Raw genomic sequence first — 15,919 nt, forward strand, 5'->3', positions numbered from 1 at the left:
AACGAAACATCCGCATAATTTTTAATAATTCAATAAAAATGTTCTCATTACCGAATAAATAAAACGGAAACCCACTGATGATGGCACAGTGGCGCTGAAACAAGTTTGGGTACTCAGAAAAAAACGGTGTTATTCATATCTGGCAGACTTCAGATCGTATAAATAAATAAAGCTAATGTTTTGTAAATATCGATGATCTAGGCCGCGCAGGGTAGCCGAGCGATCTGAGGCGTCCTTTCAAGGTCCGCGCGGCCTCCCCCGTCGGAGGTTCGAGTCCTCCCTAGGGCATGTGTGTGTGTCATCCTTAGCGTAAGTTAGTTTAAGTTAAATTAAGTAGTGTGTAAGCTTACTGACCGATGACCTCAGCAGTTTGGTCATATAAGACCTTAACACAAATTAGAAAAAGAAAATCGATGATCTAGCATCCACTATCACGTGTTGCTACACTCCTGGAAATTGAAATAAGAACACCGTGAATTCATTGTCCCAGGAAGGGGAAACTTTATTGACACATTCCTGGGGTCAGATACATCACATGATCACACTGACAGAACCACAGGCACATAGACACAGGCAACAGAGCATGAGAGCATGCACAATGTCGGCACTAGTACAGTGTATATCCACCTTTCGCAGCAATGCAGGCTGCTATTCTCCCATGGAGACGATCGTAGAGATGCTGGATGTAGTCCTGTGGAACGGCTTGCCATGCCATTTCCACCTGGCGCCTCAGTTGGACCAGCGTTCGTGCTGGACGTGCAGACCGCGTGAGACGACGCTTCATCCAGTCCCAAACATGCTCAATGGGGGACAGATCCGGAGATCTTGCTGGCCAGGGTAGTTGACTTACACCTTCTAGAGCACGTTGGGTGGCACGGGATACATGCGGACGTGCATTGTCCTGTTGGAACAGCAAGTTCCCTTGCCGGTCTACGAATGGTAGAACGATGGGTTCGATGACGGTTTGGATGTACCGTGCACTATTCAGTGTCCCCTCGACGATCACCAGTGGTGTACGGCCAGTGTAGGAGATCGCTCCCCACACCATGATGCCGGGTGTTGGCCCTGTGTGCCTCGGTCGTATGCAGTCCTGATTGTGGCGCTCACCTGCACGGCGCCAAACACGCATACGACCATCATTGGCACCAAGGCAGAAGCGACTCTCATCGCTGAAGACGACACGTCTCCATTCGTCCCTCCATTCACGCCTGTCGGACACCACTGGAGGCGGGCTGCACGATGTTGGGGCGTGAGCGGAAGACGGCCTAACGGTGTGCGGGACCGTAGCCCAGCTTCATGGAGACGGTTGCGAATGGTCCTCGCCGATACCCCAGGAGCAACAGTGTCCCTAATTTGCTGGGAAGTGGCGGTGCGGTCCCCTACGGCACTGCGTAGGATCCTACGGTCTTGGCGTGCATCCGTGCGTCGCTGCGGTCCGGTCCCAGGTCGACGGGCACGTGCACCTTCAGCCGACCACTGGCGACAACATCGATGTACTGTGGAGACCTCACGCCCCACGTGTTGAGCAATTCGGCGGTACGTCCACCCGGCCTCCCGCATGCCCACTATACGCCTCGCTCAAAGTCCGTCAACTGCACATACGGTTCACGTTCACGCTGTCGCGGCATGCTACCAGTGTTAAAGACTGCGATGGAGCTCCGTATGCCACGGCAAACTGGCTGACACTGACGGTGGCGGTGCACAAATGCTGCGCAGCTAGCGCCATTCGACGGCCAACACCGCGGTTCCTGGTGTGTCCGCTGTGACGTGCGTGTGATCATTGCTTGTACAGCCCTCTCGCAGTGTCCGGAGCAAGTATGGTGGGTCTGACACACCGGTGTCAATGTGTTCTTTTTTCCATTTCCAGGAGTGTATATCCCAAGCGCTCTCGTTCGTTGCCCAATGTGTGTGAAATCGCGATGGTAGGAGCAGAACATAAAAAGGCGTTTTACGCTCTCCTTTTCTACAGGTGGAATTCTCGGACGTGATTTTTATCGAGGGTACGGCGTTGCACCTCCTACAGTTCAAAGCTCTCTACGACACCATCAACGGGTTTCAAGACGCTGGCTGTTTGCAAAAATCCTCTGATCGCCTCCGTGTGCTCGTTCAAGTCGTAGAGCACATTAAGCAGAGGTTTCCTAGTGGTCCACAGGAGCCTGCACTTGAATGTAAGCCATTCCTCATCAGTCTGTCTAGTGTCTTTCGCGGTCACAGTTCCGTTTCGAACTACACAGAATTTGGATGCTACAGTCCCTTCATGACTGTGATAAATAATAATGTTTAGAGTTTTGTGTAAGTATGGAAGGTAACAATTTCCTTTCTCGTTTACTGGTCAGTGATTAGACTATGCACCATTTAAATGGAAAATTAATACACCACAGCGTATGGACACGGGGAAAGCATACCATAGCCGGTTGTGACAGAGACTCTCCAAAGTTTTATGTGTTTGGTGCAGTTTTCCGATAAAAGACTCACAGCTTTGTCGCCGAAAAGACGGTTACAGGAATCACGTACATGCATTTTCCATTCATCTGCAGAATGGAACTCTGCTGCACTGGCACTTGCATTTGAGTGTATGACTTAGCAATGAGCAACCTCAACGATCAGTCAGCTGTAAGGGATGTACGGATGCCACATTCCTCCATTGTCCTGCAATGTCGCCAAATCACACAAATATTTTTAAAGATTCATTCTGTCCGTCTATTTTCCGTGTAGCAACAGCAGTGAAAAGCTGTATTTCCAAACATGCTCGAAAAACTGCTGGTCGAATTTGACTATCCCGTGGTTGTGTGTGCATGCATTAAAAGATATATACTTGTAAAATCGGATGTTTGTTTCGAAAATGAAAACTCTGTAGTCCTAAACGTAAGTTAATATTTTCTCCACTTTGTGTCTTCGTAGATGTAGACGACATTGTCTTGCGATATGGGATGAAGCTTTTTGAAGTATCAGCGAGGGTGAAAGACGTAACACATAGGAGGGACCAGAACTGAGTTATTCTGTCGTAGGCAGACGGCTACCTGATCGCCGCGCAAGACGTCTGCTGCTCCAGGACGAGCAAACCGTAGACAGTCCGAAAAGAGTCAATAGGGCTGTCGACGTGACAATGGATAGAGAAGTGAGTTCCCGACGTTTGCTAGGAACGCTGGCTGTCAAACTGCTGTTCCACGCACGGGCTCCCGCTAGTCTGTTCCGCGGGAAGTAGCGCTCTGGTCACAAACCATTTAAACGCTTTTTGAATCTTGTGATCCAAATGCAACGTGAGGCATAAGTCGTGGGATAGTTAATGAAATCTGTCGGCCAAACCGAGACCTTTACCTGGTGCGCTTATAACGGCCCTCTTCATCTACCTGGAATATGGTGATGGTTTATTGTAGATTCATTATTATCATCTGAAAATTCTACACTGTTTGTGTCGTGATGTGGATTTGAAATATGAAATGATTTATTGTGTTATTATTACGCTCGCTTATTCTGAAGTCGAAATTGAATTTAACTACTACACCTTTACTGCAAAATGACATAAAAGTAATCTATTCTCGTATTTTCACAGTACCTAACGTGTTCCTAACAAACAATTGCAGTATCATCTTACAGTGGTCTATACGTAACGCCTGTTATGGTGAAACTGTCGCAATTTTGAAGACACATGACACACTCAACCAACGGCCGTTAATCTGAGCCTTTCATTTCTTACCTGCTTTTCAATCCTTTATTGAATTGCGCAATTTTTTGGAATCACGGCATACAGAACCCAGTACGCACAGTTAGAAAATCCATCTGCGATTTTTAATTTTACTCGAAATGTGATTTAAACTAAGCACTGAAAAGAAAAAATGTTTTGTGGAATCTCAATAATTTCTTTTTCAACTGAGCTTTTAGCAAGCAGAAACAATACACACAATGCCTGTAATGAAGGTCCTGATTGTACGTCTAACTGAGTCATAAGTTATATGTAACCTTAAATATGCAGTGACCGCAGTTCATGCCCGAAGGCCCTAAAAGTTACAAGTTAGTAACGATGACTTTAATGGATGTTGTTGTTTTACCAGTCCACCTAATACACTGAAGCTATGAAGTAGCACAGATAATTGTGGCTTCGGTGTTACAAACAGTTTTGTATGCTTCCCAACGAATTTAATCCAAAAATAACTCTGTATACAGTAAATAACAGGATCGAGGGCACTTTCTAGTTAATCGAACAATACGAATCATTTAACAAGATGAAACTTCCTGACAGATTATTTAACAAGCTATTTTGATATAAATTCACGGCAAAACAAAAATCTTCACCCTGTTACAATAAACAGTGTAAACAAATAATAGTTCCTCTATTTTGATATGGACAGGTGGATTATGCTTGCTCAGTTCGTCAGTATTGGGAACCATTGTGCAACATTGTATAACATAAATATCGTCGACACGTTATTCTTGCACTGAGGCCTCATTGCGTGCAAACACTGTTCTAGGAACCTGTACGCATTAAAGTGCGTCCATCCAAGTCTAATATCCGTGGGGTGTGCTGAATACAGCTCCATTTTATCTGCTCAGTGATTACTTCCACGCTGCGCTGACCAGTTCCGTAAATACGCACTGATGCGAACTGTTTTACTGCAGTTTGCGCTCCTCCACAATACATGGGATTCCCCTACATTGCCTTTCCAGGTTTCAACTCATGGAGTCACGTATCATAAGCATAATCAGAGTGAGTTTACACGCATTTTACTATCTACATTCTCCTTAATAGGCTCACCAAACATTCCAAATATATTGCTAATAAAAAATATAATCGGAAAAATAAAATAAATGAATCTAGAATAATTTATTATAAGTAATTGATAATTACTCATTTCCTTCGTTGACAGTATTATGAAAACAAAAAGATGCTTGTAAAATATACAGTAGCTGTGTTCAATGGATGTGTGTAGTCATTTTGTTACGTTACAGGCTGCTGTCGTCATCACGGCAGCAGAAACCACGTACCAGATGCCACCACCGAACTACGAAACTGATTTAGCACATATTGATAGGTGTGTCACTATATTAATGGAGACATGTACTGTGTACTGATTTAAAACAGTACGACAGCTGTAAGATCATTTGTCAGCATCAGTGCTGTATTCTAACAAAGTAATGTAATTGTATGTTTCTTGATATCACTTGACAATGGTTCCCAAGGCTGAAACTGGCCAGACATGGTGTGCAAATAAATTTCTAAGGATTGCCGAAAGCTTATAGCTTCAGTAGAACCATATTTTAACCTTTAACTTTGTAAGCAAATTCCAAGAAACGTTTTTCACGTCGTAGCAAAATGGATAACCTGAAAAAAGGTGGTAAAAGGCATCACTTCTGCAACACGAAAGAAGAACTCAAAAAATTCATCTCTCACATTTTGCCGTCAGAAAATTCGGAGGAAAATTGTACAAGCTCTTCACACAGACAATGAACCGGACGCCTAACAGCGTATGACACACTTCAAACTTTCAAATAATTCTGAGAGGAGGAGTGGTCAGAAACATACAACATAAACAAAAGCCGGCCGCTGTGGCCGAGAGGTTCTAGGCGCTTCAGTCTGCAACCACGCAACTGCTACGGTCGCAGGTTCGATTCCTGCCTCGGGCATGGATGTGTTTGATGTTCTTAGGTTAGTTAGGTTTAAGTTGTTCTAAGTTCTAGGGGACTGATGATATCTGATGTTAAGTCCCATAATGCTCAGAGCCATTTGAACCATAAACCAAAAATAAAGTAGTGAACATTTATCTACTATACAGAAGGACGAAACTTTCGATGATATCGTTCCTGTTTGTGATTTATAATGTGTTTTGCAGAGAACTAATTTCCATTAATACACTCCTGGAAATGGAAAAAAGAACACATTGACACCGATGTGTCAGACCCACCATACTTGCTCCGGACACTGCGAGAGGGCTGTACAAGCAATGATCACACGCATGGCACAGCGGATACACCAGGAACCGCGGTGTTGGCCGTCGAATGGCGCTAGCTGCGCAGCATTTGTGCACCGCCGCCGTCAGTGTCAGCCAGTTTGCCGTGGCATACGGAGCTCCATCGCAGTCTTTAACACTGGTAGCATGCCGCGACAGCGTGGACGTGAACCGTATGTGCAGTTGACGGACTTTGAGCGAGGGCGTATAGTGGGCATGCGGGAGGCCGGGTGGACGTACCGCCGAATTGCTCAACACGTGGGGCGTGAGGTCTCCACAGTACATCGATGTTGTCGCCAGTGGTCGGCGGAAGGTGCACGTGCCCGTCGACCTGGGACCGGACCGCAGCGACGCACGGATGCACGCCAAGACCGTAGGATCCTACGCAGTGCCGTAGGGGACCGCACCGCCACTTCCCAGCAAATTAGGGACACTGGTGCTCCTGGGGTATCGGCGAGGACCATTCGCAACCGTCTCCATGAAGCTGGGCTACGGTCCCGCACACCGTTAGGCCGTCTTCCGCTCACGCCCCAACATCGTGCAGCCCGCCTCCAGTGGTGTCCGACAGGCGTGAATGGAGGGACGAATGGAGACGTGTCGTCTTCAGCGATGAGAGTCGCTTCTGCCTTGGTGCCAATGATGGTCGTATGCGTGTTTGGCGCCGTGCAGGTGAGCGCCACAATCAGGACTGCATACGACCGAGGCATACAGGGCCAACACCCGGCATCATGGTGTGGGGAGCGATCTCCTACACTGGCCGTACACCACTGGTGATCGTCGAGGGGACACTGAATAGTGCACGGTACATCCAAACCGTCATCGAACCCATCGTTCTACCATTCGTAGACCGGCAAGGGAACTTGCTGTTCCAACAGGACAATGCACGTCCGCATGTATCCCGTGCCACCCAACGTGCTCTAGAAGGTGTAAGTCAACTACCCTGGCCAGCAAGATCTCCGGATCTGTCCCCCATTGAGCATGTTTGGGACTGGATGAAGCGTCGTCTCACGCGGTCTGCACGTCCAGCACGAACGCTGGTCCAACTGAGGCGCCAGGTGGAAATGGCATGGCAAGCCATTCCACAGGACTACATCCAGCATCTCTACGATCGTCTCCATGGGAGAATAGCAGCCTGCATTGCTGCGAAAGGTGGATATACACTGTACTAGTGCCGACACTGTGCATGCTCTGTTGCCTGTGTCTATGTGCCTGTGACTCTGTCAGTGTGATCATGTGATGTATCTGACCCCAGGAATGTGTCAATAAAGTTTCCGCTTCCTGGGACAATGAATTCAAGGTGTTCTTATTTCAATTTCCAGGAGTGTATTTTTTCCTTTCTTAGAATCGTTGTGCAAATCGAAACCCGTCACTTTTTGTGCATCCTTGTCGATATTTCAGTGCTTCTATGTGTCTAATAGTTATAACATGCAGCAGACATAACGGATGTGTCCGTAGTATGTTAGTGTACAAGCAGTTTATACACCGAGAGAAACCCCTACAGCCCGCCGGGGTGGCCGAGCGGTTCGAGGCGCTACAGTGTGGAACCGCGCGACCGCTACGGTCGCAGGTTCGAATCCTGCCTTGGGCATGGAAGTGTGTGATGTACTTAGGTTAGTTACGTTTAAGTAATTCTAAGTTCTAGGGGACTGATGACCTCAGAAGTTAAGTCCCATAGTGCTCAGAGCCATTATGTTGGCGGCAGTAGGATCGCTCTGCAGTCAGCTTCAAACCTCAGTTCCCTAAATTTTCTCAATAGAGTTCCTCAAAAACTACGTCGCCTTCCCTCCTGGGATCCCCATTTGAGTTTCCGCATCATCTCCCTAACACTTGCGTGTTGTTGGAGCCTTCCGGTAACAAAAGTAGCAGCCCGCCTCTGAATTGATTCGATGTCTTCCTCTAATCCGGCCTGGTGCGGATCCTAAACACTCGAGCAGTACTCAAGATTAGTTCGCACTGGCGTCCTATATGCGATCTTCTTTACAGATGAACCACACTTTCCGAAAACTCTCCCAGTAAACCGAGTCGAACATTCACCTTTCCTGTAACAATCCTCACATGCTTGTTCCGTTTCATATACCTTTGCAACGTTACGCCCAGATATTTAAATGACGTCATTGTATCAAACAGGACATTACTAATGTTGTTCCCGAACATTACGGCTTTGTTTCTCCTACTCATCGGCATTAACTTATATACAAAAATCAAACTCAATCTGAAATAGGCTTGTATGCCAGGAGAGTAAACCAAGCCCATCTGTAAGTCAGATGGTTAACCTTCGTAAAGAAACATGCTTAAATAGGAATTTACTAAATCATCAGCATAGCTTACAACTGACTCCTGAAAACAGATGAAGATGAATTCTTTAAAAGTCTACCACAGACATTTCTATGGTTTCCAGTAGGAGCTGCTACGGAAGTTTATAGTGTTAATCCAGTTAGCTTCAATTGGAGCCACTGGGTGAGAAAGCGTCGCTTGTGCTGTTACTGCAACATTTCGGAGATGTGTGTACAGAAGCGCGCTTTCTGCGAGAAGGAAGCACGGCCGCACCGGCAAGCAGGCTGCAGGATTAATTCGAGGAACGTTAGAGGCTGCCGCAGCGCCAATTCGCATAAAATTAATGACGCACGAGAAATCGATCAGTGCAAACGCCCATTCTCTCCATCCACGCGAGGCGCTGTTGAAGCGAGGTATCCGATATTGACATCGTAACAGCGGCTCCCGCTTCTGTCGTAAAAAGCCATGTAGCTCAGGGTACGGGAAACATGCTCTGGCGACACGAAATTCCATGTGCTCTCTGAAGAACATGTCAGTGTTGTAAAAAAAATGAAAAAAAAATTAGTCAATACGTCCCTAAAATTGAGATACTATCGCACTGATTTTCGAGATGTTTAAATATAACTACATTAATACTCTGCAAACAATTGTACAGTGCAGGCTGGAGAATATTTCGCGTCATTATTATTCTGATCCCATTGCCTGCTATACACCGGATAAAATAGTGTACGCTTCCAAAGGGGCCCATATCTTTTGCCCGTATGGTCCTTTAACGAATTATATGACGGAGCGTGCATGAATACAACCTTATTTACAACACATCTGAAACATGGATGATCAGAAACGTAAGGGCGTAGGTATGGATTTCCAGCCGATTCGATTGATTTTTACCTGGTAGATGAGTCTTATTTAACACACATGACATTGTGATTGATGACGTTTACAGAGAAAAAACACTTCTTAAGTAACAGCAATGGATATCGGCAATACTAATTGCACATTGTGTTGTATTTAAATATGTTATTGAGCTCTTTAATATCTATATATGAGAGTTGATTCATAATCTTCATTTTATTGGGATTCCGTAAGTACTGGTAAAATGTTGTGGAAAATAAATGCAATCCCAACATTTGTTATTTGCCAATACGGCATACGTCAAAAGAAAATTGTTTAAGGGCTTCTAGTTACAGTTCACAGTGTGACGCAAGTGTGAAAAAAACCATATGATATGATAGCTTGAAATGGTAGAAAAACGCACTTCACACAGAAGTTGCTTGTGCGCTGTCGAACGTACGAGGGGCGTTTGAAAAAGTCCGAGAGATGGCACCACCGGTGCGTATCGAAGTCATGTTTAGTTAGTAGCATCTTTGGAAAGAACGCACACCAGTTTTCAGCCATGTTGGGCTATTTCTTTGCGTTTGGAATTCTTGTGAATCATGAAAGTCGAGTGATTGTCAAAAAATGGAAGAAAAAGAATTTCGTGCGAAGATTGAACATTACTTTATGAAAGGCAAAACGCCTCAGGAGCCTAAAGAAAAGCCTGATAAACATTACGGAGACTCTACACCTTCGATTATAACAGTTTATAAGTGGTTTCAAAATTTTCGGAGTAGCCATATGGGCACAAGTGATGCTGAACGTTGTGGACGCACTGTTCAGGTTACGACTCCAGAAATCATTGATAAAATCCATGATATGGTGATGGATGACAGAAGAGTTAAGGTGCGTGAGACTGCTATTGCTGTGGGCATCTCGAATGAACTGGTACATAATATTTTGCTTAAACATTTGGACATGTGAAAGCTATCCGCAAAATGGGTTCCGTGATTGCTCACGCTTGACCAAAAGCGGAAAAGTGTGAAGTGTTATAAGGATGATTTGCAGCTATTCAGGAGGAATCCGCAGGACTTGTGTCGTTTAGTCACTATGGATGAAACATGGATACATTACTATACTCCTGAGACCAAACAACAATCTAAACAATAGGTTACCAAGGGAAAATCTGCACCAAAAAAGGCAAAGACCATTCATTCGGCCAGAAAGGTTATGACGACTATCTTTTGGAATTCGCAAGGGATAATCCTCATCGACTATCTGAAAAAGGGTGAAACTATTACAGGTAAATGTTATTCATCGTTAGTGGACCATCTGAAAACCGAGCTGCAAGAAAAACGCCGACGATTTGACGGCAAAAATGTCCTTTTCCATCACGACAATGCACCAGCACACACCTCAGCAGTTGTGGTCGCAGAATTAATGGAAATAGGATTCCAACTCGTTTCACATCTCCCCTGTTCTCCAGACTTGGCTCCCTCGGACTACTATTTGTTCCCCAATTTTAAGAAATGGCTGGCGGGACAAAGATTTTATTCAAACGAGGAGGTGATTGCAGCAACTAACAGCTATTTTGCAGACTTGGACAATTCCTACTATACGGACGGGATCAACAAATTAGATCAGCATTGGACGAGGTGTATAAGCCTAAAAGGAGACTATGTCGAAAAACAAAAAAGGTTTACCCAAAACACGTCAGTAGTTTTTATTTTTGCTCGGACTTTTCAAACGCCCCTCGTAATACGATTGTATGTAAAATGGTTCGAATGGCTCTGAGCACTATGCGACTTAACTTCTGAGGTCATCAGTCGCCTAGAACTTAGAAATAATTAAACCTAACTAACCTAAGGATATCACACACATCCATGCCCGAGGCAGGACTCGAACCTGCGACCGTAGCGGTCGCTTGGTTCCAGACTGTAGCACCTAGAACCGCACGGCCACTCCGGCCGGCTGTGTATGTAGACGAACTTTTGGAAAGGACATGACAATCAGTTTTGTTATTTAAAGGGAAATATATATTCTATTCTGGAATATTACCAAAGTGATTGAAAACAGTGTGATTATATTCATAGACGTTATGATTGTCGGACATTCATTATCACTGCAACATACAACTCAAGGCCATGTAACTTCCAGGAATAGATAAATGATACTGTTTCTTCACTGTAGTATCGCGTGTAGCAAGCGTAACATTCACTACATCGTCCGTTACTTCGCTGTCTGCATCACGACCATTAATATGAAGAGTATGACTGCAGCCAGCAGAGAACCTCATCGTAACGTTATCAGCTGAGCACAATGCAATGCTTTAGAAACCGGATAAGGCCTTGCTTTATGGTGTGCGTCACAGCGTAATGCGACCAGCAGTGTGAATGTATGCTGAAATATATTCCGAGCGTGCATATAATACAAACATTTCAAGCATTTGTAAACATGGATAGAACAGGCCACCAAGAAAGGAGAGATATACATTCAACATTTCTGCAGATGTAGCACACAACGAGCAAGCCAGTACGAGAGAACTCGAATGTCATAGTGAGACCGAGTAATGGTGTCTTCCGAGAATATTGCATGCCACTGTGTTTAACCTGTAGTGCAGTTTCTTCGGCCAAAGTTTCCACGAGGAAGACTCACAAACGGATACCGGTCGGATAACGGGGTATCCCGTAAGTGCATGCTGTTGACGTGTTGCTGATCAGTGTTCTGTTACATTTAGTAACGGTGTAGATACCACAATGCTGACCGTTCTAAATTAACAATCATCTTAATTTATCTACCACAGCGAAAACATAAGCTATTGGTCCTCCGAAAATTCACATGGGGTGAGGGGTGAACGAAGTGGATAACTACAGTGCTGTGACATCTTGTGGGGAGATATTTTACATAAATGGGGACTCAATGGGCCAAGATTTATGACGGAAACCTAAGCAGCAGCATGTATTCTGCGTTTTTAATAATTTTTTCCCTAAAATTTGAGAATGTTCCACTAGATATATGGCAGTCGGCGGGATATCACGATTGCGCGTGTCCCGCAAATTAGGAGCAAATGAATTGCAGAGGTTCTCAACGGCCGTTGTGAACATCGCTGCGTTAGTCTGTTCGGAGGCAAGAAACGGCATACACGTTCGCCACAACATCTGAATAGCAGTTTACTTTTTCTTCAATGGGATATGGCAAATTAAAGCAAGGAATGCACAAAGATATATAGATCACAGCCCATGTCGTTGAAGACCTGATAAGACAAACATATTCTCTAATAAATTCTGATAAAATTCGCCATGTAGATTACTCAGCATCCCATCACTTTAAAATATGTATCCTTGAACACTCCTCTTTTCGAATGCTTGTTTTAGTGGGAATATGTGATGAATGAAGTAAGCTAGAAACGCAATGTATGAGTTGTGAAATGTTTTACTAAAGGTCCCATAATAAAAGCCCTTACATCCCTTTTACACCGATCGGTAAATCGCTTGACGATATGATAATATAACTAATGGGTAATCAGTTCCGAAGTAAACCGAATCGTAATGTGGGCTGTACGGAGTTTTATGCCACAATGACACTACTTCTTCTCTCAGATCAATTATGTTCACAAATCGTTCAAATACCCATGCCTTTCATGCCGACAAACTATTCTCACTCAACCACTTAATTATTGTGAGATTAAATTGGTTAATCTGAAGACGCACTTTTTTAGGATTGCATAATAATTACACAAGCGTAAAATTATAAATACTCTCCTCCTGTAAGACTAAAACATGAAAGTTTGGGCAGTTTATGTTTTTCACGGTAAAATCATGTGTGGCAGGGTATTATAACTTTCACTTATATTTATTTTTCTTTCTTCAAGGTCAGTGTTGTCCAGAATGTTATCACAAGGTACTTGACTTGTTGAATGCTCGAATCTTAGACTCGTAATGATAGTGAAGCTACAAAAGACAAATCCGGGATACTTAATGTTCCATTTCTGGCGTTTTCATTGCGCATATGAATACCATTAAATGATCCTACGAATATTAATATCAGTGAGGGCAAGGAGTAAAGTTACGCCATCTGATCTAAAATATCCAGACACCCCTATGTAATGCGAATTCGACCACTAGATGTCAGGTGAGGCGATATCCCAGTATAAAAGGAAGTGTAGAGTACTGTGTTTTCAGTAGAGAAGCTGTAACAGCAAACTGGGTTAGTCAGCAGAGCCCTGTGATTTTGACTCATTGGATGTCACCCGAGTAACAAATCCATTAAGGTAATTCTTCAGTTTTTCCCTGAATAATTCCTAACGAAATATTTCAAGGGCGAACGGACGGATGTCAGTGTCCAACGAACATTAATGCTAAAGCTGCCCATGTTGACACTTGGTGATGTGGTTGTGAGGTGGAACCGCGAAGGGACAACGACAACTGCACTAACATCATGCAGACGTCATGGTTTGATGGAGAGGAAACGTCGGACATTGCGGACAGCGGTTGAAAAATTTCGCGTGAAATCAGCTGCAGGAATCACTCTTGGTTCAAAAGTGCTGCTATCAGTACACCCAGCACAGTGACTCTGCTTAGGTGTAAAAAAGAATGGAGTACAATGGTCGATCAGCTTCTCACAACCACACATTTCTGTGATCAATCATATATTACGCTTGTGGTGCTGTAATGAGCGACATCACTGCACATCGTATAACTGGAAACGAGTGATTTGCAATAATGAATTACTCTATAACCTGTGGCAATCCGATGGAAGAGTTTGGGTTTGGAGCATTCGTGGAGAATGCACCCTGCCATCATGTGTAGTTCCAACAGTGAGACATGGAGGAGGATTTGTTACGGTAAGGACACGTTTTTGGAGGTTAGGATGTGATTCTCGCATTGTGCTTGAGAAAATGAAATGTGGAAGAATATAAACTCATTTTACAGCATTTTGTTCTGCGTACAGTGGAGAAATGAGTGGGAGATGTATCATGATTGTTTGTATCATCATGAAAATGCACCTTGACATAAAGCAGCATCTTTGAGGCAACAGTTTGTGGACGACGTTCCTGAAATGGACTGGCCTATCCAGAGTCCCGATCTGAACCTAATGAAACAGCTGCGAGATGTGCCAGAACGTCGACCCGAATCCAGAGCACAGCATCCAACGTCACTACCTGCTCTGATATTCAAGAAAGGTAGTAGGAGTAATCCACTAAATTACAGGCCCATATCGTAAACGTCGATATGCAGCAGGATTTTAGAATATACATTGTGTTCGAACATTATGAAGAAAACGGTCTATTTTCACACAGTAAACATGGGTTTAGAAAACATCGTTTCTCTGAAACACAACTAGCTCTTTATTCACACGAAGTGTTGAGTGCTATTGACAAGGGATTTCAGATAGATTCCGTATTTCTGGATTTCTGGAAAGCTTTTGACACTGTACCACACCAGCGGATCGTAGTGAAATTGCGTGCTTATGGAATATCGTCTCAGTTATGTGACTGGATTTGTGATTTCCTGTCAGAGAGGTCACAGTCCGTAGTAATTGACAGAAAGTCATCGAGTAAAACAGAAGTGATTTATGGTGTTCCCCAAGGTAGTGCTATAAGCCCTTTGCTGTTCCTTATCTGTATAAACGATTTGGGAGACAATCTGATCAGCCGTCTTCGGTTGTTTGCAGATGACGCTATCGTTTCTCGACTAATAAAGTCATCAGATGATTAAAACAAACTGCAAAGCGATTTAGGAAAAATATCGGAATGGTGCGAAAAGTGGCAGTTGACCTTAAATAACGAAAAGTTTGAGGTCATCCACATGAGTGCTAAAAGGAAATTGTTAAACTTCGGTTACACGATAAATCAGTCTAATCTAAAAGCCGTAAAATCAACTAAATACCTAGGTTTTACAATTACGAACAACTTAAATTGGAAGGAACAAATAGAAAATTTTGTGGGGAAGACTAACCAAAGATAGCGTCTTTTTGGCAGGACACTTGGAAACTGACTACACAACGCTTGTCCGTCCGATTTTAGAATACTGCTGCGCTGTGTTGGATGCTTACCAGATAGTACTGGCGGAGTACATCGAATAAGTTCAAAGAATGGCAGCACATTTTGTACTATCGCGAAATATGGGAGAGAGTGTCTCAGAAATGATACAGGATTTGGGCTGGAAAGCATTAAAAGAAAGGCATTTTTCGTTGCGACGGAATCTACTCACGACCAACATTCTCCTCCGAATGCGAAAATATTTTGTTGACACCGACCTACATAGGGAGGAACGATCACCACGATAAAATAAGGGAAATCAGAGTTCGTACGGAAAGATATAGGTGTTGATTCTTTCCGTGCGCTATACGGGAATGGAATAATAGAGAATTGTGAAGGTGGTTTGATGAACCCTCTGCCAGGCACTTAAATGTGATTTGCAGAGTATCCATTTAGATGTAGATGTAGACTTATCGTATTTCTTTAATGTCCTTCCAGTTTATTAGAGATACTATTTTCATGTTTTAGAATTATCTGTACGACAATTATCTTTATGCCAGAAGTTTCCACAATGTGATAGAGATGTAGGGGCGTATCATCACGTGCTTGAAGCTCTTGCATTTCACAAAGGCCTAGGACCATTGCGTTGCTTGTGTCGTAATATATAATACCGCGCCCTGCAGGAAGTTAATGGTTCAAAAATGGTTCAAATGGCTCTGAGCACTATGGGACTCAACTGCTGAGGTCATTAGTCCCCTAGAACTTAGAACTACTTAAACCTAACTAACCTAAGGACATCACACACATCCATGCCCGAGGCAGGATCCGAGCCTGCGACTGTAGCGGCCGCGCGGTTCCAGACTGAAGCGCCTAGAACCGCTGGGCCACACCGGCCGGCTGCAGA

This window comes from Schistocerca cancellata, chromosome 4 (genome assembly GCF_023864275.1).
Source record: "Schistocerca cancellata isolate TAMUIC-IGC-003103 chromosome 4, iqSchCanc2.1, whole genome shotgun sequence".
Classification (NCBI taxonomy): Eukaryota; Metazoa; Arthropoda; class Insecta; order Orthoptera; family Acrididae; genus Schistocerca; species Schistocerca cancellata.